General features: G+C 44.8%; 1 protein-coding gene across 1 annotated transcript in view; it reads left to right on the plus strand.

The window, feature by feature from the left end:
- Positions 1-228: 228 nt before the first annotated feature.
- The window catches only part of Tnr (tenascin R), a 427,384-nt gene continuing 401,360 nt past the window's right edge, over positions 229-26,252 (plus strand). The window contains exon 1 of the mRNA XM_003474657.5: positions 229-646. The gene's annotated coding sequence lies outside the window, so the exon portion shown is untranslated. The remainder of the gene's footprint in view (positions 647-26,252) is intronic.

Here is a 26,252-nt window from a genome sequence, read left to right on the forward strand (position 1 = left end):
AAGACTGTCCTCTTCAGAAACCGAGCTGTCTGGTTGCAGTCACTAAGCCTGTGGGTGCTGGGAGTGTTTCTATGCTGGAATCCAGACAGTTCAAGAGAACTGGAGATGCTTTTCTTTTCTGTCCACTAGGGGGATGCTTGTAAAGAGACGGAAAAAACAGGCTAAAAAAATATGCTGCTGAAATTTCAGCAAGAGAGGAAAAGAGAGAGCGCATGAGAGAGAGAGAGAGAGAGAGAGAGAGAGAGAGAGAGAGAGAGAGAGAGAGAGAGACGGCAAAGCAGCTCCAGACTTCCCATCTCGCTCACGTCAGAGGCAGGAACCAACTGTGTTAAAGCTGTTGGCTCAACACGCAGAGATAGGAGCAGACCCAGAGAGAGGGAGAGAGAGAGGAGGGGGGTCTTTCCTGACCCAAGGAATTGCCACTAGTGGAGTAAAGCCACCTGACTTTTTGATCTTATTTTGGTTGTCTCTTCTTTCTCCTTCCACTCGCAGCCCTGCTGTAGAGCCTCCTCTCAGAAAGGGAGGAAGGGAAAAAACGGAGACCGGTGGGCTCTTAGGTGAGAGCATCAGCTGGCTCCAGCCCTGAGAGACAAGAATTCTCTTCGCAAGAAGCTGCTCTCCCTCCTGGCTGCCACCCCCTGCCCTGGTAAGTCCAGAGCGCTCCACTCGTTCCCTTCCTTGCTAGCGTGTTTCAGCACCAGGGAGAGCGATGAGATGCATTTTGGTTCCTGTGTGTCTGTGTGTTCCGGCTAGGCTTTTGGCAATGAGGTTGTATCTCTCTCTGCTGCCGGGAGAGCTGGGTTCTGCGTAGGAAAAGAAAGGTGCAAAACTGTCTCCTAATTAAAGAGGGTTGTGGACCCTGGGCTTGCAATGCGTCTGAGTGTTTTTGAGTGTGTACTGTTGCATAAGACAGGTGAAGACTGAGCTCAATTGCTGGTGGTTACTCTGTGCCTCTGAGTGAGGTTGTTCTTTTTGTATGTAGATAAGGAGTGTTGGGAAATTAATCGTGCACCTTCTTTAACTCTTTCCCAACAAGCCCTCCATGGTGGGAATGCTTTGGAAAGGAAGCTTGGGGACTGGGAGTGAAGGTAGTGTTAAAAGTTACGCTCCTCCAAGGGAGCTTGTAAGAGGTGATTTTTTTAAATGTCAGTTTCTCCAGGATTCTCCGGGTTCTTGCTGTGGAGAGAGCCCAACCTGACCTTTTACTTTTTCCCCTGGTGTAAATTCATGCTAATGGGTGGGTGCAACAGGTTAGGCTCACACTGTGCAGGATCTCTCTGATTGCATGGTGGTGGGACAGTACCCATGTCTTGAGCCTTGCAGAGGTTGGCTACATTTGCAAGGAGACAGGAGGTGCCCTCTACTTTTCTCTCATCATTGGCTACTTGTGGTTGGAAAGAGGACAAAAGTCTGTTCTGCCCTATTTTCTGGGGCATTTGGCAATGAAAAACAGCTCAGAATAAAGGTGTGTCTCCATGTGTCTGGAGAAGCAGAAGTGAATTTAGTCTGGCCCCTGACTCAGGAAGATTACTCTGTGCTCCTCCAGCACTGAGAGGGCCCACAAACAGAAGCTCCACATTACTTCACGTCAGTGTTAATACTTTTTTGCACTGCTCTCTCTCCCTCCTGCCTCCTGGCCCTTTGAGTGCATTCAGTTGATTACCTGTATCTGCCTTACTTTTGCCTTGGAGCCACTACCTGCCTGCCACACCCACTTTGGTCCTGCCCAAACCTACTTATGTGGGGCAATTCAACAAGTGGTGTTGGGATTTTCTTCAAGTCATGTCAGCTAGTCTCCCAAGGGGAATTTTAAAGTGATGTGGCTTCTTGTAAAAATCAAGCCTTACATTTACTCTGTAAGGTTCTAGTAGCTTCATTTAAATATATTGAGGCAGGGGAGGTCTAAGAGGTGGGGGAGTTCACTCTTTCAGTCCTGATAAACTCCAAGTGTGATGGCTTTTTGTTCTGTTTTTAATTGAGTACCATGAGCATGCCCTTGAAGAAGAAGAAAATATTCTCTGACTCTGGTTGGGGATCCTCTTGAGTAAGAAACATAGTTCTGAATTAAGTGGTCTTTCTTTCTTTTTCTTTCTTTCTTTCTTTCTTTCTTTCTTTCTTTCTTTCTTTCTTTCTTTCTACTGTGCTTGCTACTGAATCCAGCAGCTTGAGTATCGCCTTAGAATGGCAGGTAGTAGAAAGTAGTGAGGCAAAGAGTCAGAAGTTGTAATGTGATAAGGGAAAAGATTGAAACAGACAAATGCAGATAACTAGAATCCAACTCTGACTCATTCATATTTCCAATTTCTAAATCCTTCTGTCCTTGAAATTCTTCTATTTGGAAAAGTGAGTGGATGGATTCCTGCATGACATGTCCCTGGCGTTTAAAAAAAAAATCATGCCATTGCAGTGGACCTGTTCAAAACCACCATTTATTACTGAAGTCACCATATTTAATAGTCATTATCTCATTAATGCCCCTAAATTCTCTCTCAAATAAGTGCCTGGTTTCATTATTGGGCCCATTTCTTAAAGTAGGAGACATAGATGTTTAAAGTATTAGGGCAGAGGGTAGCAAAAGCAGAAATAGAACTTCTGGTCTACTAATATCTCGTCACCTGCAAAAAGGATCATGTATGGAAGAACGGGAATGGATTGCCTCACAGAAGACAGATTTGCAACCAAAACCTTTTAGTAAGCTCCCTGTGGAGCAATGGCCTCCCCCTGGTGAAGAATGAGAATTAGTGCAAAGTCTCCAGATACTGCTGACCTTTATTTCTCAGCCAGGAGAATGGCTAGAAGCCAGGTGAAGAGCTTTGTGCTTACTGTGAAGGAGTCCTGGCCTGGCAGCAGCCAGGCTGAACCAGTGTAATACGCATGACTGCCGCACTCATCTAGCCCCAGAAATCCCAGCTGAAGGCACTCTTCTCAGCAACATTGCCATAGATAATCATTTATGGGTTCACGTATTGGATGACTGTTTCTCCGATGAGCCTTCTCTGAGACCACCTTCGGTGCTTCTCTGTGGCTCAGAATGTGGAGAGAAGGGCTAAAGAGCAGGAGAGGACAGGGTCCTACACCCAGAAGTGGGGAACTAGATACAAACTCACCCTGTGTACAGAAACCTCTTGCAATCCTAGACTTCCTATCTGCCAGAATTCTTGAGAGAAAGCCACTATATTCTCATATTAAGATCTACTTTACCAAGCAGAGGACACTCCGTTGGGCTGCCTCTGAGACCCTGAGAGACGAGAGCTGGTGAAGAAAGCAGCAAGGAGGGAGAAAGGCAGCATCCTGCTCCATTCTCCACGGTTGCAGGTCGCCATCTCTTATCTGGAAGATGGTAGACTTGCATATAAAATATAAATATTTAGATTACTAATTTTTTGCAGTTGTGTATACTCATTGGACTAATCTCCAAACAAGATATACAAAATTCCCTTATATTTCTTTCTGATCCAACTTTTCTCCCCCAACTACATTACTTTTTGATATCTACCACCATGGTGTATGTTACTGCATTGTGCAGTAGAAAGGTATAGCTGAATGCGTTACTGAAAGATGTGGATTCTAGAATTTTAAGAGAGCCTCTCAGAGTTCTGGGTGCATAGCAGAATGGGTGAGGAAGGGATGCTTTCTACATGCCAGTTGGAGGTAGTGGCATTAGAAAGCCAAGTGGTCATTTCCAACTATGGATATAGAAGCCAACAATCAAGCCCAGACAGGAATTGTAGAAGTCCCTGAGGCCGCTCTCTGTGAGCTGACCTGAGCTATTTGATGATATAGATCATAGTGATTAAGTTGAAATTTCTATTAAAAATGTGTAATTCTGTATTTAGGTGATGGATCATGAGTCATCCCATCTGGGCCCCAGAAAAGAGAGCTGAGGAAAGGACACCAATGTGAGCTTACTTGTTGGGAAAGAGAATGAGTTCTCTGTTTTAGCGCTTATGCTGTGACATTCAGCTCCATCCACAAAGGTCATGGCTGAGAGGGTGGTGTTCTTCCTTATTCAGGGGTGGCTATAGAACCAGAGGCTGCTAGCTGAGACTCATGGACCATCATAAGTCTGTCCAGGGATTCCTGCATTCAACTTGTTCCCATCTCTGGGCTCTCAGGTAGGGAGTGTTGTTTCCTATTTTGCCATTAAGAAGTAAAGGACTTATGAGAAGATTTCAATGACTCTGTTGAATATATAGATGTTTGTGAGTTGTACTTGTGTGCATAGAATCTGTACACACACACACACACACACACACACACACACACACAACTTATCCTGACATTTTGCCAGTCCAATTCTCTTCCTTCCATTCTATCTTTAATTTAAGGAGCTCTAGATAGAGATGAGGAATTCTGTGCACAGTCTGAGCATGGGATCCTCAATTAACTCAGCTGAAAAATAAGAGTTTCTGGCAGATTGGTCTTTAGTAAACTTCAAAATAGGGCCCAGTAAGTCATGGACCTGTTTGCATGCTTGATGAGTAGTCTTCTCCTCTTGCTCCTTCTACTCAGAGACTTTTACTATAACCTCTACTGCGTTTTCAGTGCTGAGCATCCAACCCAAGCAAGGTCTTGTGCATGCTAGACAAGTGCTTTACCACTGAGCTATGTCCTCAATCCATTAGGGCACTTGGTTTCAGGGCTTTGTCCTTTTCTGGGTTCATGCATGAGACAGCTCTTTTGTAGGAAGAATTTTTTTTTTTGTACCAGGGATCAAACTCATCACCTCGTGCTTGCCAGACTGGCACTTATGCCACTGAGCTAAATACCTGGCTCCTCTATGAAGGCTCTTGAATCATCTCTCCCACTTGGTAACCCAAAGTAGATTTTGGGTTGCTAAGCCATCAGGTCATGGAAAATTAGAAGACAGGCAAAGTGAGGGGAATGTGGTAGCTAAATAATTTAGCTAACGCTAAATAATGTCCACAAAACCAACTGCAGTAGATGACTTGGCAGAAGAGCAGAGATACCTTTGCCTCGTCTTGATTTCGAGCTACGTTAATTAAAGATGAGACTCCCTACCTAATTACAGTTTCATCTTCCTAAGAGCAAGTCCGGTGGGGAAGGAAAAATTGAAATAGAATTGTTTAAAAGTTATTTCTAACCACATATCAGACCCACTACATCTTTACTTTGGAACATGACTTTGGGCTAGAGCACTATTGGTGCATTTTTAACACAGTAAGTAATGAATGTGTCAATGGGCAATGGGAATTCAGCATCCCACTCTTTCTCTTCTTTTCACTCTATGTATCCTTTTGGTCATTGTAAAGTAGATAGTTTGGTAGCATTAAATACAGTCACAGTGGTGCAACTATCACCATCACCCATATTTGGAAATTTATCACTCCCCTTTCCTCTTTTCCTGAGCCCCTGGACAACACCATTTCACTTTATTTCTGTGAATTTGATGACCGTGTGTACCTTATACAAGTGGACTCCTCCAATATTTGTCCCTTTATGTGACTCATTTTACCTAGCATAGTGTCTTTGGGGCTCATCCATGTTGTTATGTGTGCCCACCTTTCTCCCCTTTCTATGGCTGAAAATAGTCCACTGTATGCCTGCACCACATCTGTTTATCCGTTCATCTGAGGATTCACACTGGGATTGCTTCCTCTTCCTGCCCTTTAATTTTGGCCTCTGCTTTAGTCTCCAACCCAAAAGGAAGGGAGACTTCCTGGCTGTGGCACAGACCTGAGCTAATATTTCCCCCTTTCGTACAAGGTCCAAGGAGGTGACTTCCTGCCACAGCTAATAAGTATTGAGTCAACAGTGTCTCCAAACTCAGGGCCCTCATTATAGATGTGTACAGGAGACACAGTTTAAGTGAAATTGAATCCCAAATTCTCCTCTTTCCCCCATCAGAGTCCCCTAGTCTTATCCAAAGAGGTGCCAGCAGAGTGGGAGAGGCCCAGCAGTCACCCTCCACAGGCCTGTGTCACAAGACAAGACTTGATGGGGAATCCTAAGGGACAAATGAGCTGACAGATTCAGTACAACTCACTGAAGGGTCTAACCCTGCTCTTCTAGGGACCCCTGTCCTTAGGGCAGTGCACTGCCGAACTCAACTGAACTTGGCCGCTTTAATAACTCCTTGTGCTCTGGCTACAGATGACTTGGTGCAAGGTTGTTATCGAGACCTAAGAGGAATCCACAGTTCTTTAATGAGGATGAGTCCCTGTCATACTGCACGGTACAGGGGAGAGAAAAGACAGGTCTGCAGCACTGATCCCACGAAGAATCCACCAGGATGGCAAATGTTACAACTGCTTAGCAACATCCCTGGGCTGGAATTTGGTCTTTGATCTTAGTCTGTCTAAAAATCCACATGCCTGCACCCTGACAGCTTGGGTTTTCCTGTTGCTTAATGACCATGCTAGCCAGCATTTCCTGAGGGAAGAGCAAGTACTTGGCACACAGAATGCCCTTAATAAATGTTCACTGCTATTACTCTTAATAAGCACTTTAAATACCTTGTGTCATTTATTGGCTCCACATTATGCACTATTATCCCCATTTTACAAACCAGGAGACTGAGACATCATGGTGCAGGATAACTTGCTCAACATTTTACAGCTGAGAAGGAGCAGAACAGTAGAACTGGGACTGAAACTCAGGTTAAACTCCAGTCTTAGCTGCTTATATTGCTTTCTTTTTTGTTTCTTTCTTTCTTTCTTTTTAAAGACAGAGTTTTGCTATGTAGTTTAAGCTGGCTTGAACTACATAATTTGAATTCACTATATAGTCCAGGCTGGCTTCAGATTCACAGAGATCCTCTTGTCTCAGCTTGCCCAGGGCTGAGATTACAGACAAGCTCCACCAACCCATGCTTGTGTTGTGGTTATGCTATGCTTATATTGTTTTTACCATTCGTTTAGCAATAAATGATGGTGCCCCTGTGATTCATCCTAAACATATTTAGAGGATTCTGCATTTTGCATTATTGCTCATCTTTATCTATGAAAACACTGTGATTCTCCATCTCGATTACCTCTTCAGTGAAGGCTGACAGAGCCCAGCACAGGACCTGGTAATAAGACAGGGACCAATGCAAACTTTCTGATCCGCTGTTGGCTCTTCTCAACTTAAGTACAAGGTTTGCACACTGTTTCCCTTTTCCAGTAATAATAATAGGGGTAATTAAGGAGTGCTTGCCGTGTACTCGACTCTAGATCAATCTCTGCTACTTAGTCTCACTGGGTTCTCCCAGTAATGGGCAAAAGAAGCTCTCGTAGTTCCGGAGGCTTCTTTGTGAGGGCCACTGTACTGGTGTGGTACACAGTTTCCTAATTTTGTCCCAGAACAAACCTGAAGGCACACCGACAAGGAAAAGCTTCAGACAAGTGAAAAAGCAAGACCCTGGTCATGCCAAACTGGCAGCAACACCCTCCCCCAAGAAGACCAGAGAAAGAGAATGCAGGGAGCCTGGGGAGGGGGGTTCGTTAGCTTCCGGGGCCACACAGAGAGAAGATGGTAGAGTCTGGGGCCTTTGCTGGTCTCTTGCTTGCGTCATAGTCACAACCTTTGCCACCCTTAGTGACACAGATCCCAAAGCAGAAAGGTAGCAAGAAGCAAGACCTGGGAGTGAAAATCAGGAATTCTAGCTTCAAAGTCCTCCTCTGCCAGGTACTGACTGTATGATCCTGGAGAATGACCTAACTTGGCTTAACCTGACATTTCTTGTCAAAAGCTCCATCCCCATGCCCTTCAAAGCCTGTGGAGAGCATCCTGTTATCTTTAAGGAGTTCTTGTGGGCACTAAGTGGGGCACAAGTACGAAGTGCCCAGGACAGTGCCTGGCTTAGAACATGTCCTCTGTGAACAACCGGGCCACTTGCTGTGTCATGAGGCCTGGGGAGTGGGTGCAGACTGTGACGCTTGGCATTTTAACAAGCTAACAATGATCTGGGCTAACCTGGATTTTATATTCTCCTCCAGTGCTAATGGGTTGGGCCGGCCCTTGTTTTACTTTGATTTTAGGAGCATGTGTTGGAATTTTTTTTTGTTTTTGGTCTACTCTTTTAGTACCAAGAGCCTTGCAGGTTGACATTTAAAAATATCTGAAAGATGCCTCTCCCCAATTAATTACCTAGAAATCGTACCCAGCTGAAACTAATCTGAGCCTGAAGGAGACAGTGGGTTTGAGCCCCATTGTGCACTCAGCCTCAGGCTGGGAGCCGTTGGGTTCTTTAATTCCTCCATTCCCCTCCCTCCAGGTTCTTCTGCCATTCCGAGTTTTATTTATGAAATGTCTCCCTTTCTTTTATAATTATGTTTCATAAGAAGAACATCTAAACAGCCACCTTCTGGCTGGGCTTGAGTAATTGTTTGAATTTTTTGACGGTGTGCAATTTCAAAGCCTTAAGTTTGTATAGATTACCTTGAATTTATCTCTGCAAGTACATTGAAAGAAAAGCTGCCTGCCTCGCACAGTAGAGCCTGTAGTTGCTGGCACCGGCGTTTGTGTGGATCCTCTGTTTATCTAAACAGATTTCTGTAAAACACATTCCTTAATAAGCCAGATTTTGCCAGCCCAGCCTGTTTAAGTGTCTTTTGATGTCCCTTGTGAGCTTGTCAATGCCAAGGTCAACAGCAGTGACCAGTTCAAGGGACAGGTGTGAGGAGGAAGTCAGCTGACAGCCCCGCACCCTGTCTACATCCTCCTGACAGCTGGCCAGCTGTGCACCAGTGGGGAGAGGGCACAGGCAGGCAAAGGAGAGGGCAGCAAGAAGGCCAGAGAGCCATGTCTGCTGGGTGCAGGAGGCCAGAGTGGCCATCTGGGCCGAGGCACGGGACCCTGAATAGCAGATGAGAGCCCTGCAAATGGCTGTGTTGGAAAGGGCAGAGGCCAGAGCCATCTGTAAAAGGTCTGTCTCCTCGCGGTGACTCGGGCTGTGCCATTGAGAGGCGGAACTTATAAATGCAGCCATAAAGCCTCTATTCAGGACCGTATATATTTATAGAGATATAAATGAAGTTTAATGCTGGTGAAACTCACTATAAAAGCCAAAGACTTCATCTGCGTCTCTACTTCAGGTGCAGATCTGCGCAGGGCTCCCTGCCTTTCTTGTGCACGCCGCATCCGTCGCTCAGCTGCTGTCACAGCCGCTGGTGGGTGGGAGAGGCAGAGGTCTCTCCACAGCTTCAAGTGAGGCGCTCAGCAAGGAAGCACTGCCTCATCTCCGAGGGCTGTTTAGAAGCAGCGAGGAAAAGGAGAAAAAGGCAAAAGCTCTGCCAAAATCAAGCTGCTTCAAACAGTCAGGAATCTGGCTTTAAATAAAACAATCTGAGGAAGGTTGGCTTTTCATCTGCCTCGGAAGCTGCCAGCTTCTGCTCCTCATCGTTCCAGATGGGAAACCTGCAGAGTCAGGCTCCGCAGCCCTGAGCCCCGCGCTTTCCTCGGGCCTCACCTCCCTTCTACCCACACTGGGCAGCGGGAGACACTGTGAAACTCTGCCCAGTTGGGTTTGAAGCCTGGCTCTGATGCCCACTGGCTGAGTGGCTCAGGGAAATCACTTGACTTCTCTATCGTTATCCTGGTACGTGAAATTTGTTAAATAGTTCTATCCTCTTGGAGTTGTTGTGCATTACAGCAGACACCATTTCTACATGAAGACTCATATCATCAGCACAAAGAGGGTCTTCAGTCCATAGAATTCTCCTGGGCAGAGGAAGTGCAACTTGAGGGTGGAGGTCAGGGCTCACATGCTCTTTGACATAAAAGGAATGATTGAAAAATACGTGTTTAAAAATGTAATACAGTAAAAGACACATTTCCACTGATTCGCCCCTCAAAATACTTCCTCTTGCTTTGAACACACTTATCCCATCATTCTGACGACCTTCTGAAGCAGTGCTGGAAGTCCTCTTTCATGTGTGTCTTTACTCAGAGTGATCAAAATAATACCGTGAGTGCTGCTGCCAAGTGCCACAGGCTTGTAAAAACGTTACAGTGGGTCCTTACCCACATTATTTACCAGATCTGACACTGTGGGGCTTCTGGCTCTTCCCCAAAGTCAAAATGATCATGAAAGGTAAATGTTTTGAACTGACTCCAGGCAGCCATGATAGTGCATCTAAAGATACTCGCAACAGAAAATTTCTAGAACTACTTCAGGAAGTGGCAAGGATGAGGGGATAAATGTGTTCAAAAGAGGGGGAAGTGTTTTGAAGAGGATTCATGGCAACATGCTTTTTACTGTGTTTTTAAAAAATTGAACACACATCTTGTTTTTCAATTGCACCTTTTATGTTCTCCTCCCAAGCCAAGGAGGCCCCACGAGACCTGAAGTTAGCTGCAGGAGCAGTGCATCCTAGAGACAGGCAACGGCTTGGGCACTACTGTCTTAGACTGTCGCCAGCTGTCCATGGTGCTGCCAAGCTTCTGGGCCAGTGTCCCTAGGGCAGCTGCTCCAGAGAAGTCTGGCTGACCCTGTAAGAGACCTTTTATCTCCGTGGAGTTGTCCTTAAAGGAGGGACCTCTCTATGTCCTTATACCTGGCTCCCTGGGAAGTAAGAGGCAGCCATGTGGGGTGTGAATTTCATCCTGGGTGGCTTCCATCCCAGGAGGGGCTTTGTAGGAGGAGAGGAAAAGGTGCTGTCAATTTGGATCCTGATAGGTCCTGAGCATGCAGTGTGTGTGGGGGTACTATCAATCAATCTTTTATTAAAAATGGTCTGAGGCACAGTGGTTGAGTTATTAAAATGCAAAGTAAAGATGTGCTGTACCCTCCCCACACCATTTTTCATTTGTATTTTATCAGCTTAATGTAGTGAGAATGAAAGGCTAGGCACTATCCTCAGGGCAGGAGGAGAAGGGAAGAAACCCTCCAAAGGACTCACGGTGGCTTTCATGGTAGCAGCTTCCAGCTGGGACCTCCTTGGTCCCTTAGCAGCACACTTATTTTTGGGCTGGAAGCCCAGGAGACAGTGAGCAGTGTGACCCCTACATGTGCACCCTTGAATTGCTTTATGATTTCAAGACAGAGTCCAGAGGCTTCTGGTAACCACATTTGGCAGAGAGGCCTTGGGAACCCACCCGATCATCCCTAACTCCATGACGTGGGAAAACCCAGGAAAGAGACCCAGCTCCTGCTCCTAGAGATATATTGTCCTTTTCTCTCTAACTTTTTAAAGTCAAATTTCACTGAAGGGATTATTTGCTGATGACAAAGCCTGCTAGAAAGGGGAAACAGCCTTTTTACTGCTGAAATTTAGCTTCTCAGCAATGGCCAGGCAGGATCTGGAGGAGTGGTTAATTTTCAGAGGTTTAGATTTCTTGGGTCCATAAATCACCAGATATACCCCCAAAAGCCCTATACTTCTGCTCAGTGGCATTGTGACTGCTAACACTTATGTGATAAAAGTGATTCTTACATGATGACCCAAGTCCTTCATGCTTAGAGGCAAATGGAATCTATGCAATCCATTTTTGAGCGAGATGCTATATTATCCCCATTTTACAGGTGGGAAAACTTGAGCACAGAGTTTGTAAGTTTTTATCCCAAGGCCCACAAGTGGCAAAGGCGGGATTTGAATGTTGGTGGTTTGCTTACTGACCATTGCTCAGAAATCTTCCAGGCTTTACCTTGACGGCAAGAAGTAGGGGTCTTCACAAGCTTGGTTTGAATTATAAAGGGTGGGATGAGAGTGGTCACTTCTCAGGGTTCATCCTGTCCCTCCTACTCCCCCTCCTTTAAGGAGTCATTTTGTTTGTTTCTTTTCTACAAAGCCTCATCTAACTCTTTCACAATGAGAGAAGAATCCAGACCCCAAGCAGGTGAGTTTTCTTAAATGCACTTTACTTTATCCAGCCTCACAAGGTGGTGTCAATTCTCATCTATCTCCAAATGCCTCGTTTACTCTGTGGCTTGTCCACTTTGGGGAGCATCTGGGCCACTGTTATAACTACCCACTCACTTAGGGCCCACCTCTTAACTCTGCCTTACCATCATGGAAAGTGCAATTCCTGTAATGAATTCTCAAGTGACCAGTCCAGCTGGGCAGGGTTTGGAACGCAGAGGCTGCAAAGCCTGATTTGTCCCTGTTGGGGCTTCTTTGCCAACTCAGAGGCCATTAGTTGAGCACTGGTGGCAGCCAGGGCCATCAGAAAGGTAAAGGAATGGCTGGAGGGCAGAGGTCCAATCCCTGACAGTCCAGGCACAGCCCTGTTCTGTATTGGTGACACAGGAAGCAGCAGAGTATTGGCCAGAGGTGGGTGGGCTGTTCAGTGCATGTGAGCCACCCGTGATGTGACAGATGCAGTGGCAACTGAGCCAAGGGGCAGCCTCCTCTAGGGTAGACACTGGAGGCATGGCAGGCTGCAGGACCCAGCATAGGTGTGGTGAGAGGCTAGTGTTTAGTTCTTGCTTTGGGTGCTGAGCAGAGACACGTTGGGAGAAGTGCATCACAGCTCTGGGTGAAGTGATTCAGGGTTAAGCATTCATCCCAGGCTTGGAACGGTTCGCCATATGCAGGAGGATGCAGAGAGAAGGAGGAGTCTGGAGTGAGCCTGGATCCTGGCTCTGCCTAGTTGTGCCACTTCAGTGAGGTCACTTAAACTCTCCAAGCCTTCTTGTCCCTGTCTCTAACATGGGTGTGATGATTCCTCTTAGAAACTCTGTGACAATTGAATAAGGCTGACATATATAGGCTCCTGGCACTTGAAGAGTATTCTGTAAATGTTGATTCCTTTTCTTTACTAGAATAAATAACTTTTATGTGCTTCTTATGTTTCATAGTCCTATTAAAATATCATATTACACTCACACAATCATTTATGAAGGTGAGCAAAGTGATTATTAATTACACCCATTTCACAGATGGCATAATTACTATACAGTTTCAGTGAGTTGTCCAGGATAGCAGACGTACCAAGTGACAGAATCAGGATTGCACCCCTCAGGACCTTGAACCTTTCAGTTTGGTCGTATGCAACTCCCCTTTACTGTGCTGGGATTGGATGGGCCATCAGAATCACAAGGTCCAAAAGACCAGATTCCCAGACCCCCCAGAGGACAGAATCAGCTCACATGTACCCTTGGCATCTCTGCAGTACTGGGCAGGGCCTGGACTGTTGCCGGGAGGCTTCCATACCAGGCCTTTCAATTTTTCTATGCGTACAGGTGCAGGGCAGCAGTTCCCAGTACATAGGTGCTGCATGCTGTGGAGGCCGAGTTCCCTTGTGCTGGATACCTCAGCTTTCTTGCTTCCCTTCTTCCCCAGACACCAGAGGAGCCCGAGTCACTCATCTTGGCCTCCACACGGGGACTTTATTCCCCTCACTTCACCACTGACCAGAGAACATGCAGTCAGAATCCAGCAGTGCAGGGCCTCCAGGGTTTCCCTCACAGAAAAGCCCACTTCAATAACCATATCTAAAGCAGATCTCCTAGTATGTTCCTACTTATTCTTACTTATCACATTTATCACCAGTCAACATGGCATGTATTTATTTGATTTCTTCCTTATTGTACGTTTCCTCTCAGTTGATTGTAAACTGTGAGAATAGGACTTTATCTGTCTTATCCACAGCTGCTTTTCGGGTGCAAAACACTGCCAGTGACCAGTGAAGCCTGGCTGAATGAATGAATGAACCATGGGTCTTCAGCTAGGATTCTGTGTTCCAACAAGTTGTTACTTTAGACTTGCTCTGAGTCCATCATTTTGTTAATGGCTGGATATGGAGATGAGTAGGATACAAATCCCTGTTTTTGAGGATCTCCTGGTCTGGTTGGGGCAGAGAGGAAGTCCCCAACATAGTAACTGCCTCCAAGCATGGAGGGCACACATCTGGGAACCAGCTGTGTGGGGGGTAGTGGGTTGGGAGGGAAGGATGGCTGATCCTGATGGGCATCCCACTAAGCTCCATGAAGGAGATGACATGTGGGCTGTGTGTTAACAATTCCCAGAGCTTTGTCAACCAAAGAGGAAAAGGGCATTCCGGGTGGCAGGAATGGCATGTGTAGAAGCTCAGAGCCATGGATGCAAGCATGTTGGAAGGAAACTGAACAGTGTGATGTGGTTGGAGCACAGGAACACTGGGACATGGAGCGGGTGAGGACGGTGGGAGAGAGGCTGAGGAAGGAGACTAGAACTTGGCCTTCTCTCCAAAGACCATGGGAGAATTACCAACTTCTTGGAGTACTTTAGGTGTGAATTCTTAAACTGCACTGTAGGATGTAAGCTTGTACCTTTTTTTTTAAACCAGAAAAAGGCACAGATGTACTGAATTTTATTTTTTATTGAGATACTCTTTTATATCGATGACATCGTTTACTACAATATCTTTAAGGTAGGTCTTGGGAGAGAAGAGGGGCCGCCTCCAGTTTGCTCATCTTTGGCAGGGTTGCTGGGAGATGCTCTTCTGTTTTAATTTTAACAACATGAGGCCAGTTCTCAGCCACCAGTGCTGGTTCCTCTAGTGGCTGCCATAAAAATGACGCCATTATGAATGGCACCAATCGAAATTAAAGGCAAGATTGTTCAGTAAGAAAGGGGTGGGGGAGAAGAACGACTACAAACACTGAATGCTTGCTCTGTTCCTTTAACTGTGACTTAAGAAAACTGTCCTTTCTGTTTATTCAACTCCTTCTCTTCTGGAAAGAGGATGTGGTTGGGAGGCTCCCACGGCAGTGACTCCACTCCGGGAAAATGCTGCTCTATTGATCTGTGTGTCAGCAATTTAAATGGGGGTATTTATACTGAGGCTGAGCACCTAATAAAAATTTAAATTATCATTTAAAAAAACGGAAAGGAGGAAAAAAACTCATCAAGGAACAACCTTCTCAGAAGAGTAAAAACCAACCACACACACACAATTCAAGGGCCTCAGGAATTGATCCAGAAGTTTAGGATTGTGAAGTCTGCCAAGATACACCGCGAGGGCTGTGTTTCTGCTTTTAATACTTTCCCCTCCAATCCAAACACCTCTCCCCAGGTTCTACTGCTCTGGCTTTAAACCCCGGCTTCATTACTTCTGAGCTGTGTGCTTCACATTTCTTTCTGCACCCTCCTCTTTCATTAACTGGAAGAAACAAGGGCATCTCAAATGATACCACTCACATACAGCTCTTGGACAGAGCTGGCACATAGCAGGTAATCAGCGTATGTTTCTTTCTGGCCCCTTTCTCCCTTTACAGGATCCCATATTCGGATTCTTTCTCCAAAGCCAAACCTCGTAGACCATTAAAATTTGATTGCAGCCTGTTGCTGTTTTACTTGAAAGGCTCCGAGCACTAAATCACACCTATGTATAAATGATTGATAAGGAATTAATAGGTGAGGTGGTAGCACTTATGGAAAGCAGAAAAAAAGAAATGAAGAAAGCTTTAATAGCAGAATGTTAGAAAGCAGGCCCAGGCCTCTGAGGGAATGTTTCGGACAGGAGTTCGGTAAAGTCCCTCAAATCATGCCCATTAGAAAATCAGATCGTGGGTTCTATGTAAGAAAGATACTTGCAAGGTCAGAGGAGCAGGGGTCAGGCACTTAAACTTTAATGGAAGCACCAGTGAACACACCTCTCCCATGTCAGTATCTTAGCTTTGTTGTGACACCAACTGTGTCTTCTCCGTAGGACTGCAACCCAGGTTCCTCCTCTGGCCACTTCTTTTATCCTCTGGCTCTGTGCAACCACATGTTTGTGGCCCCTGATCCTGCCTCATTCTAGCCATCGGTCACCTTGCCTCACTTTGCTAGACTTTGCTTCTCTCACCCACCACTTCCATCATTGCTTTACAAAAGCCTCTGGACTTCTTTTCCTGTGCTTACCTGGCAAAAGTCCTACCTGGTTAAAGCCAACTGCCTATGGATGCATATGTCTGAACAGCGATGTATTCTGCAGAAAACAGACAGTTGTGCTCACTGTTGTCACTTACAGAAATGGCCAGAACTCCAGAGTGAATACTAGAAACAGGCTGGCAATCCCACCATGCTTTTCCAGGAAGCTGTCTTGCCACTCCACAATGTCTTGCCTCCTTTTTGCAGGGAATGTGGCCCTCCATCTCTAATCCACTGTGGACGGTGAGCTCACCTTGCATTTTATAGACAGCCTGTCACTCTCTTTCTGCCCCCAGCCCCACACCTGTAACTGTCCCTGTGTTTATGTTCTTGGTCCTCCCACTCTATTCACTGCTCCAGGTATGCCACAGGTTGGGTCCTCACCACCTCATCTTTCCAAAGGACGTGGCTATTGCAATGCCCACCTTGCCTTTCTTGGGCTTTTCTCTCCATTTTCTATAAACATATAAATATTCTCTGAAATGCCCATCAAAAAGTGAAACCTTGTCTTGATTCTGTTCTCCACCCACTTTCCATATGACTGCTTAGCTTTCCTCTGCAGCAAAACATATCGAACTGTTTTTGTTCTTGATTCTTACTTCCTTTCTGTCTTTACATAATCAGGATCCATTTCCTTTCCTCCAAAGACTTTGCTCCTGTCAAGGTCCTCAGTGCTCTTTTTGCTGCATACCTCATGCTCATCTCTCTGTTTCTTTAAGCTTGACCTCATGGTATCATCAGGCAATGTTCCTTTCTATAAACCGCTGACTTTGTCTTGGTGACATGGATTTCTCAGGTGACCCTTCTGTTTCAAAGGCCGTGATTGTCTTCTCTTATGTCTTCACTCTCTAAAAATTAGAAACTCTTGAAATCAGTCATAAATCTCTTTCTCTTCCCTATTCTTGCTCTGACCTCAGGTGACTTCCTAGGACTGATACATCAGTGACTACCAATTCTATATTGTTAGTTCTAGCATCTTTCTGAACCTTAGCTGGGGGATTTAACAGTCTCCCTGGCATCTCTACTTTGATGGTTAATTAAACTCTTCAACTTAACATGCCCCAAAAGAACTCTTCTAGTCTTTTTCTTCTCAGTAAAAGCTACCACATTTTCCCAATCAAATCTGCTCTCTACTGTAACAGGGATGGGCCTAAAATAGAGGCAGCTCAGCACAAAGAAAATAGCACATTCACTAAGTTAAGAACTAATTCAAGCCGCATAACTAGCTCAGCTTAACAATGCAAAGGTAAGCACAAGAAAAAGGGTAAAAGTTAAAACAAGAGGGGAGATAGGGACCTTTCCTCTAGAAAGAAGGTATGCAAATTTAGATGATCCTTTCCTCTCTAACTTCCAGGCTGGACTTGGAAAAACACAGAAGTGCAAAGTAACCAGGTTCCATTCCTTTAAACTCAGCTTCCTTTAACTAGTTAATTAATATTGTTTGGGCCTTAAATCCACAAAACCATCTGTTTAAAACCAGTTCCCAAGTTCTGTTTATCAGTATTAAATCAAAATAAAGAAAGCACATCAGTAATTCCATTCTGGGATCCTCTCATGAGGGGATGGGCACCACCACAAGCTTTTCTGTTCTTATCATTTCTAATAAATATTTTCTTACCTTCCTCATTTTGTCTACAATTTTATTCTCCAACTCATAAAACAAAGAGTTTGGATTTGTACAAAATTAATTGTTTTGCTACTACCCTTAGTTCTCACTTGGGCAAATTGCAAAAGTTCCTAAATGTTGCCTCTGATTCTATTCTTCTCCTAAAGCCAATCTATAGCTAAAATTAAAGGATCTATTAAATATATAAAACAGATTGCACTGTATTGCTTCCTTGCTTATACATCACATTTACAATTATCCCGACCAATGAAATTCTACCCAATCCTATCTCTGCCTACCTCTTTGAGCCCATCTTATATCTTTCTGCCCATTCACTCTGTTCCATTTATATTGGTTTATGGGAGACACCAATCTCAAACACCTGAGGGCCATTGCAATATCTGTTTCTTAGAGTTAAGAGAAACTTTAGGAATCATTTAATTCAGCTCCTTCATCTTATAGACTGGGAGATGGATCCCAGCCTGGGGAAACATGGGCCCTACTCTTTCCACTAGAGTGTGTGGAGTTCCTACCTTCTGAATGGTCCATCAATGTCTCCTTTCATTAATTCCAGTGTCTTTTATCTTAGTAAAGATCTAGCTCTGCGGTTGGGTTAATTCTCTGTTATCATTTTAAGCAGGATCCACCTGATGGACTCTACACATTGTTGTAGAAATTGCAGTCTTTGTAAATTACTATGGAGAAATTTTATATTTTAACAAAGGTCACACAAATCCAAAGTTCCTGAGCAATGAACAACCCCCAAGAAGGAGAGCTATCATTTTTTTGTCCCTCTATGAACTGTTATGTAAACAGTAAGTTCAAACTTTCATGAGAATTCCCCTGTCATTGCTTAGCCGATCCCATAGCGAGCCTGGCAGCTGCGGTGGGGAGATCAAGAAGATCTTCATTGCCGTCTAGTGCTGATCTGTGGCCTCCTCATGCCTTTCCTTTCATGTCACTGTCACTCTTTATATGCCCCATTGGGTCTCATTCAGGCTGACTCCCCAGCCCTGCCCACTTTCACCTCTCTGTTGATTTGCCTATGATTACGGGTCATTCATGTATCAGAACATGTATCATGTTCAGTGAAGCCATTCACTGAACAACAGCTATTGCTTTGGAGGATTTTATATCATGCTCTCATATAAGTTATTTTACAAAGTAATAAGTTAAAAAAATACCTAGCTTTGTTATAATTTGTGATCACATTTTTTTTTCTACTTTTGAGTTTATATTTTATATTGTTGGCCTGGCTTGGGATTTTAAAATTCTAGATCTCAAATGCAGATCTTTCCATCTTTCCTAGGTACTTGCCACTTGCTATCAACAAAATGACTTTTGCTCAGTCATATTCTGCCTGTATATGTACTTTTCTGATCACAGACAATGAGGATAGTGTGTCTTTTCTTTGTGAAAATTCTACAAACTTCACTTTTTGACTCATATTTGACTACATATACTTTAGGAGATGGAGGAGCAATGTTTGAGTATAATTTGGTTCAGAACCACCAAGTGCAGATAATTTCTCAAAAAATATTTTTTTAACTTAAAAAGTATGAAACAATGACAACCTGGACTTAATATCTAAAATTTCCAACACTGATTTTAATATTCTATTTCCTGGCCTCCTCTAGGCCTATAGCATGGAATACCAAATGGACACCTAGATCTTGTAGAGATCAGTAGGCTGGTGTTGGTTTGGCCATTGATTCTCACCTGGGTAATACTGAGATGTTCTTGATGATTGGTGTTTAACACACAATGATACTAACAGCTTATATATATGGTTCTATCATGTTTGCTATCATTTAAAGAATCAATGTCTGCTTCATTTATTTGCCTATTCTAACAAAGAAATACTAGAATCTTCAGGTAGCTCCTACACTCTTGACTCTCTCGGTCCTCATTGCATTTTTTATGTATTCAGGTCCTCAGATGTTCTCTTATCAAGTCACTTCCATTTCCATGACACATTCTTGTAGAAACGAGGCACCCACGTCCAAGGAACTGTCTTAGGTTCTGAATTTCCTATAGCAAAAGGAATCTGAATTTGTGAAATATGCATTCTGAGCGGGACACCTAGCAAATCCATCACCACGCCCTGTTCACTTTACCTCCTTAGTGTCTCTTACATCTGTCCATTTTTATACATCTCTAACCTACTAGCACTTTATCTGATCCCTATCTTTATCCCTTACTACTAAAGCGAATCCCTTACTATCTTCCACACATTCTCTCTTGCTGTCACCACTCCTCCCTCTTCCTTCTTTTTCTCCTCATCCTTCTCTTTCCTCTTCCTCTTCTTGTTCACTGACTCTTTATTTTCTTTACAATGAACAGTTCCTGTGATCATTATCAATGAAGAAACAGATGTCACTGAGTTATCGTGGGCTGCGGTCACTGTGGATGTTGACAGATGATGTGTGTTGTGAAAAAATTGTGGTTTTGGTTATAGCCTGTGATATGATGTAGTCATATTTGTTGAGACCCCTGGTACTGCCACTTCAGATTTGCTGTTCAGCTGCTGTGGGTTTTGTGGTGGTGACTTTACTTCAGACTAAAGAATGGAAGCTATTCATGGTTTTGCAATGCATTGAAAGATTCAATGTGCGGCTGAGAGGCATGTGTCGGGTGCTTTACTTACAGGAACTGGGAAGTGAGGCATCAAGATGTCAGCACGTTCAGTGTCTAGTGAGGGCTGGCTTTCTGCTTCATAGACAATGTTGTCTCATTGTGTCTTCAGTGGTGGAAGGGGTCCTATTGTCTTCTAATTCATTCTTTACAATTTTGGCAGAGATTTCATCAATCAGCACATTTGATTTTATTGTTTTCCTGCTTAAAATCTTTAAGTACTTCCCATTGATCTTAAAACACAAATAAAATCCTCAAAGAGGCACAGTGTTACTTGCTCCTGTCTTTCTCTAGTTTCATTTTCCCGCATGCTCTGGGATCCAGACACACTGGGCTCCTTTAAGAATTCTGGAAGCCCCTCAAGGTCTGCTCCATTCTGTAATCATCCCTTTTTTCCTTTTCCCTCCTTCCATGCCCTCTCTTTATACCTTTCTCTCTCCGTCTCGGCAGACCTCTGGTACTTTAGAAGATGGGGTAGGATACTTGTGTATACTCATCTTGATCTGAAGATCTCAGCTCTGATCTCTCTTCCTCCAAAAAAGCTGTCCCTGTGTCTCTAGAACCGGGCAGGGTGACCCTGTGACATGTGACATGCATTCATAGAACCTTGTAAGTTGTTCTTAACTATTTGAAATTTTTAAATGTTAAGGATGAAACATACATAGAAGTGTACATAAGGCATAAACATCAAATTTAATCAATAATAATAAATCAAGTTCCCTGCAACCATTTACCAGGTGAAGCAAAACAAAACAAAACAAAACAAAAAAAAAGTAGGGTTCCAGAGATACTGCTATGTGTCTTCCCCTGACCACAAACTTATTCCTTCACCAGAGACACTGCTTTGCTGACTTCATGCTAGTGGTTTCTTTACTTTTGAGGACTAAAATCCACCAGTTTAGAAATATATACAGCTTATATATATAATAAAATTTTTAATCAAATTTGAGCAAAATGTTTAAATACTAAATTCCATATGCCTATCAGCTTCATATGCAAATTCATCACTTTAGAAATACATGTAGATAAGATTACTTAGTTACTGACTTATTTTCCAGTGCAGTCTAAGCTTTGGAAGAGCATGGATAGGGTCTCTTTGCCTCATGTTTGTATCCCCAAGGTTCTTCTCAGTCCCTGGCATGTGGTAAGTCTACGAAAAGTATTTAGCAACTCAGTGAATGGACTGACACCACAGTTATCTCTAGATAAAAACTGAGCTATTAGGGCAGAACATACAGGGGCCCTTTTCAGAAGGATGCAAATTGGAGGTTAGGAGAATCACTGAGGGTAAGGAACATGTTCAAAACCATCTATCATTTCCCTCTCAAAGACTTGAAATAAGAAAGGTGGTTGAGATAGGTATTTGGGAAATGGTTGTCTATCTATTTGCCCATCTATCTATTTATGTATCTAACTGCTCATTTATTTATCTCTCTGTTCAACCAACCATCTAATATTATACACATGTATAGTTACTAAAATATACTAGAGAAATAGAGCATCACAGAAGAATATGTGGAAAAAATGGTCAATCTCAGAAGCACTCATAAATCCTGGCCCTCATTCCTGACCTGCAGAAATAAACCCTGTCTCATCAGCGACTCTGATGAGAAGATGGTGAGAAGATAAGCCATGTTTCAGGAATTTGATTCATGAGAAAGGAAAAACCCATGGCAAGATCCTGGAAACACATAAATTACTTACAGTTCAAACCAAGGAAGGAGAAGGAGGAGGGAACAACCAGGGAAGAACCATCATGGAAATGAGATTCTCTAGGCTCAGGAAGTCCTAGAGAGAGATGAGGGATATAGGCTGAGCAGTCTCAGGAGAGGAGTAAGCTAGAGTAGCAGAGGCTGGGCAGCCAACCAGTCCTACGCAAGGGTCACGAGAACAACAGATGAGAGTGATGGTAGTTTTACAATCTAGACCTGGGTAAACTGAGGGCAAATCCCTACATCTGAAAACCATTATAGATGGAGTAGGAGTCCTCGAGCTAATGACCAAGTTTAAAAATAAATCCTGCTCATTGATATCCTGGAATTGTAAGAGAGGAAAAACACATTGGCTGGGAGGCAGCCTGGTAGATGGGGTGGATGCAGTTGAGAAGGGCTCGGAGAGAGGGAGATCTGGAGGGAGGGGGTGCGCCACCTGCTAGGAAGTATTGATCTATGCCCTGGTTGTGTTTGGGTGTATGAGGAGTAGAGAGAAGAAAAATGCTGTTTCTCAACATCAAAGAGAAGTGTGTAGCTTTGCTAAACTGCAAAGTGGCCCATTGTGGGTAAGATGCAGGGTGAAGGTGCAGCCAGACCTCAGGCACTGAGTACACAGGTCTGGAGCCTGAGGAACTCTAAGGAGCAGGAGTACAGCTAAGTAGCATCCCTGAGAGGCAGCTGGGAGCTGGCCAGGCAGAGAGAGCGTGGGTGAACCTGTCTGCTTTAAACTGGGAGCGGGCACAGCCAGTGTATATTTAGTTCTCCAGGAAAAGCCTAACAAATCAGTGTGCATCCAGGTATTTATTGAGCTTTTACTGTGCCGGGCTGGGTACACAGAGACAGGTTCGCTCCCAAACAGTTATAACTCAAGGAGATAGATAATAAATATGTAACAAGTTCACTCAGACTATTTTAAATACTAAAAAGTACTGTGGAAGCCATGAGTTAGGATACTAGGTCAGAGACTAAGGGGATACATGGGACACTTAGGTGGGGTTGCACTGTGGAAAATGGTCAGGAAGCATCTCCCAGAGGAGCGAGCCCTGAAACATGAACCAGTCTTCTGCATGAGGTGGGGAAAGTAAAGCAGATAATTTAGCATGTTCCAAGCAACAAAGGCAAATGCCCGAAGACAACCAGAAGACAACTTGAAATCCAGGCTCCTCCCATCACCAGGAATGGATTTCCTCAATCTGGAAGATGAGGAGTTTGGGCAAGATGATGAATTAATCCTGCTCAGGGTGGCTGCATAGAAAACGCAGGACTTGAGTGGATCTTAAAGAAAGCTCCTCAAGAGCTAGCGAGGCCCCTGGAACCAGTGCAGAAGTATGTGGAGCAGAAGTTTGTGGATATGAATCCTACCTGGTCAGAGCCCTACCCTTATGATTTTATTGGCACTTTGTTATTTCCATAAAGACCCTACTTCCAAGCAGTCACAATGTGGCTTAGATCTTTAACATGTGAACTTGAGGACCACATTCAGCCCATAGCATGGGTGAAGATGTGAGTGAGAAGGTGCCAGACAGTCTAAATCTCCCCCTTTGGCCAGGGAGCTCCTGGAAAGGCAGTAGGGGAGTCACCTATCTTGCCTGACTCTGATACTCCAGCGGTTGTCCTGGGAATGAAGAGACACAGACAAAAACATGCTTGGCCACAGTGGGGCCCCTTCAGGGCAAGTAGTAGCATCAGAGCTTTGTCTGAACACTGAGTTAAGAGTGGGGAGGGTTGGAGGCTAGGGATTTAGCTCAGCAGCATAAACACCTGCCTGGCAAGCACAAGGTTGCAAGTTGGATTCCTGGTCCATAAATAAATAAATAAATACAGTAAAATAAATTTAAAAAATAAGACCAAAGAGAGAGAGAGAGAGAGAGAGAGAAAGAGAGAGAGAGAGAAAGAGAGAGAGAGAGAGAGAGAGAGTTGAGAGGGTATTAAGAGAGTGGAAGGGAAGGGATGAGAGATAGGGAAATAAAGAAAAGCTCGACTTTTTTCAAAGGGCCTCTGTAGCCCTTGGTTCCCAGACACAGCCTTCCTGGTCAGGGATGCTAGGCTTGGCATCTTTGCAGTGAGCCTGTGGTCATTCCACTAGAACCACCAAGGGCCAGGCAAAAAAGGGACAAAAATTAATGGACATCTTTTCCTATGCTTACTTGCGACTGTACTGATGCCTTACATACAGCGACTTAGCAGACTTAGTACGCCCTCCTATTGGTTGCCTCAATGGGAAAATTAGGAGAGATGAAGGAGCCACCTACATTCTCTCAGTTGGTGTTAGCTGCTGTCAACCTCTGATGCAAACTTTGCAGTCAAGGCCCCAGACCATTATACCATGCTGCCACAAGGGAGTGGTCTCTGCTGTTACATGCATCTTCCTGAGGGAGGGGTTCTGAAGAGCTCTCTGCTAAGTGGCAGCTCAGGCCTCTGACATTAAGCTCTCCCTTCCCAGGAGATGCTCCTGTGTGCAGCCCATGTGGTGAGTCCAGCCCTGGCACAGTAGCCACATCATCTGAGGCTCAGGGCATTGGGCAGGTAGGCTGGCTTCTCCTCTGTTCCTCCTGTTGGGCTTTTCTTCACCCAGGCTTCTATAGTAGGAGCCTGAGGCCAGGAGGAAGTGAGAAAGAGAGACAGATCATAAAGAGAAATATGAGGGGGGAGAAGCTGGGAAATGAACCACAGAATGGCTCAATGGCAACTGATACAAAGTCCACTGCAGCTCCTGGGCCTGGTCATCTGCAGTGGACAGGCACAGGCCTGGAGAGGCAGGAGAAGCTGACATTCCTGCTAGCGCCACTCAGAGAAGCTGCAAGCCAGGACTGTCTTCCTGCCTAATCCCCTAAGATGGGGAGGGAAAAGGACACCACCAACTCCGTGTAGGCATGACCTCACCTTCTGAAGGAGCACTAGCCACTCCCATCTCTAGTTCTGCCTTGACCATGAATGGCCTTTGTACCCAAACTATGCAGCACCCTGAGCATGTTCCCAGGAAGCAGCCACAGGATACATCACTGCAGCCCTTCTGATGTTCATGATGTTCTGGGTTTTTCTCGTACTCAGTGTCCTAGAGTCTCAGCTCCTCCATTTACTTAGGACTTGAGAGCATTGGTAGACTCATCGTGGAGAGAATGAGTCTCTGTGACATTGTGGAGCTCAGCCTCTGACCTGCGCAGCCTCAGAGCTCTGCCGAGTGAAGGCTTCTGTGGCTCTGCTCCCACCTCTCATTGCTTACCTGGAACTTCGGCAGCTTCACTCCTCTGTCCAGGGCTGCAGTTCTTTTGCTTCTAAGGAGCCATAGAGATTCTCTGCCACCTGCTTCTTCCCTGGAGCTTTATTGGGGGGGGGGAGGGGGAGGGATGAACAGGATAATGTTTTCTAATTATTGTGTTCCTCAGCGTGCAAGCTCTGTGAGTCAGGATAAAGGGCTCCTAATCTGATTGATTTCAGGAATTATTCATCCAGAAATGTAAATGAACATTTAAATGAGAGCAAAGGTTGGTGAATGACAGCCAGTGCAGGTTGGAGAGGGATTGCATGAGGGAGGGCTGGGGAGCACTGGAGAGCTGCCTGGCACATTGCCTCTCTCCAAGGGATCTTTCTTCTCAGTTTAGAAATGGCAGCTGAAGCTAGGGTTGGTGTGCAAGCTCCAAAAGCCAGGAAAAAAGAGATACCAGAGGGCTCAGGTATGAATCCCTACGTTTTGGAGGCAGAAAGGACAAAGAGACCAAACAGACGCTCAAAAAGGATTCCTAAGTGGGGGAATTGTTCCATTTACATGAGCCAAGGCCAGTGTCAGTGGGGCAGGCAGGAGATGGGCAGCAGAATCATTTTTCATGGGCCAGCTGGCTGCAACTCGGACATTGATCAGCTGAGTCAATAGCTCCGTGCTCAGACACGAAGCCTGGCTGATGTGTGTGCAGGAAGTAGGGCAGTGGTGGCTCAGTTCTCCCTCACCAGAAATGCCGCCTGCTCAGGCTCTGGCAAAGTTGAGCTCATTTTGCTACCAACCTTGGCTTCCAGTAGCATGAAGGAGAAATGAATCCCCAACAGAAGCAGGTCACGAATTCACCCAGCACAAAGGAGTCCTTTATTTAGAGTTCTCTTGCAGATGAATTCTGACCTCCCTGGGAAAACAATTCTGTTTTAAGGGGACTTCTTTGATTGCATTTTGTGTGACTTCCTGGTGTCATCCATGGGACCAATTTAGCTTGAGTGGACCCCTACAAATGGCCTGAGACTCATCTTTTGTCCCAAGAGCTGAAGAGACAGCAATCAGGATAAACTCAGCTTTAGGGGTCTTGGAGCTTGAGCCCACGTCTAGGCTGATGGTCAGGCTTGATCCTGAAAGACGGAAGAGCAGCCAACCCCCAGACCAGCTCTCCTGCCCATGGGCAAAGCTGTGGAAGTGGAGAGAAAAGAGTAAAGACACCACGGAGAAAGTAGAACAAACAACACGTTAGCATGTGTGTGCCCCTCATGCCCTACATGACAAGACTTTCAGGAAGCCCTTCTGGCTAGCATAAATACTGA

The sequence above is a fragment of the Cavia porcellus genome, unplaced genomic scaffold, assembly GCF_034190915.1.
Source record: "Cavia porcellus strain 051 isolate PalLab524CR breed Dunkin Hartley unplaced genomic scaffold, mCavPor4.1 scaffold_29, whole genome shotgun sequence".
Taxonomy (NCBI): domain Eukaryota; kingdom Metazoa; phylum Chordata; class Mammalia; order Rodentia; family Caviidae; genus Cavia; species Cavia porcellus.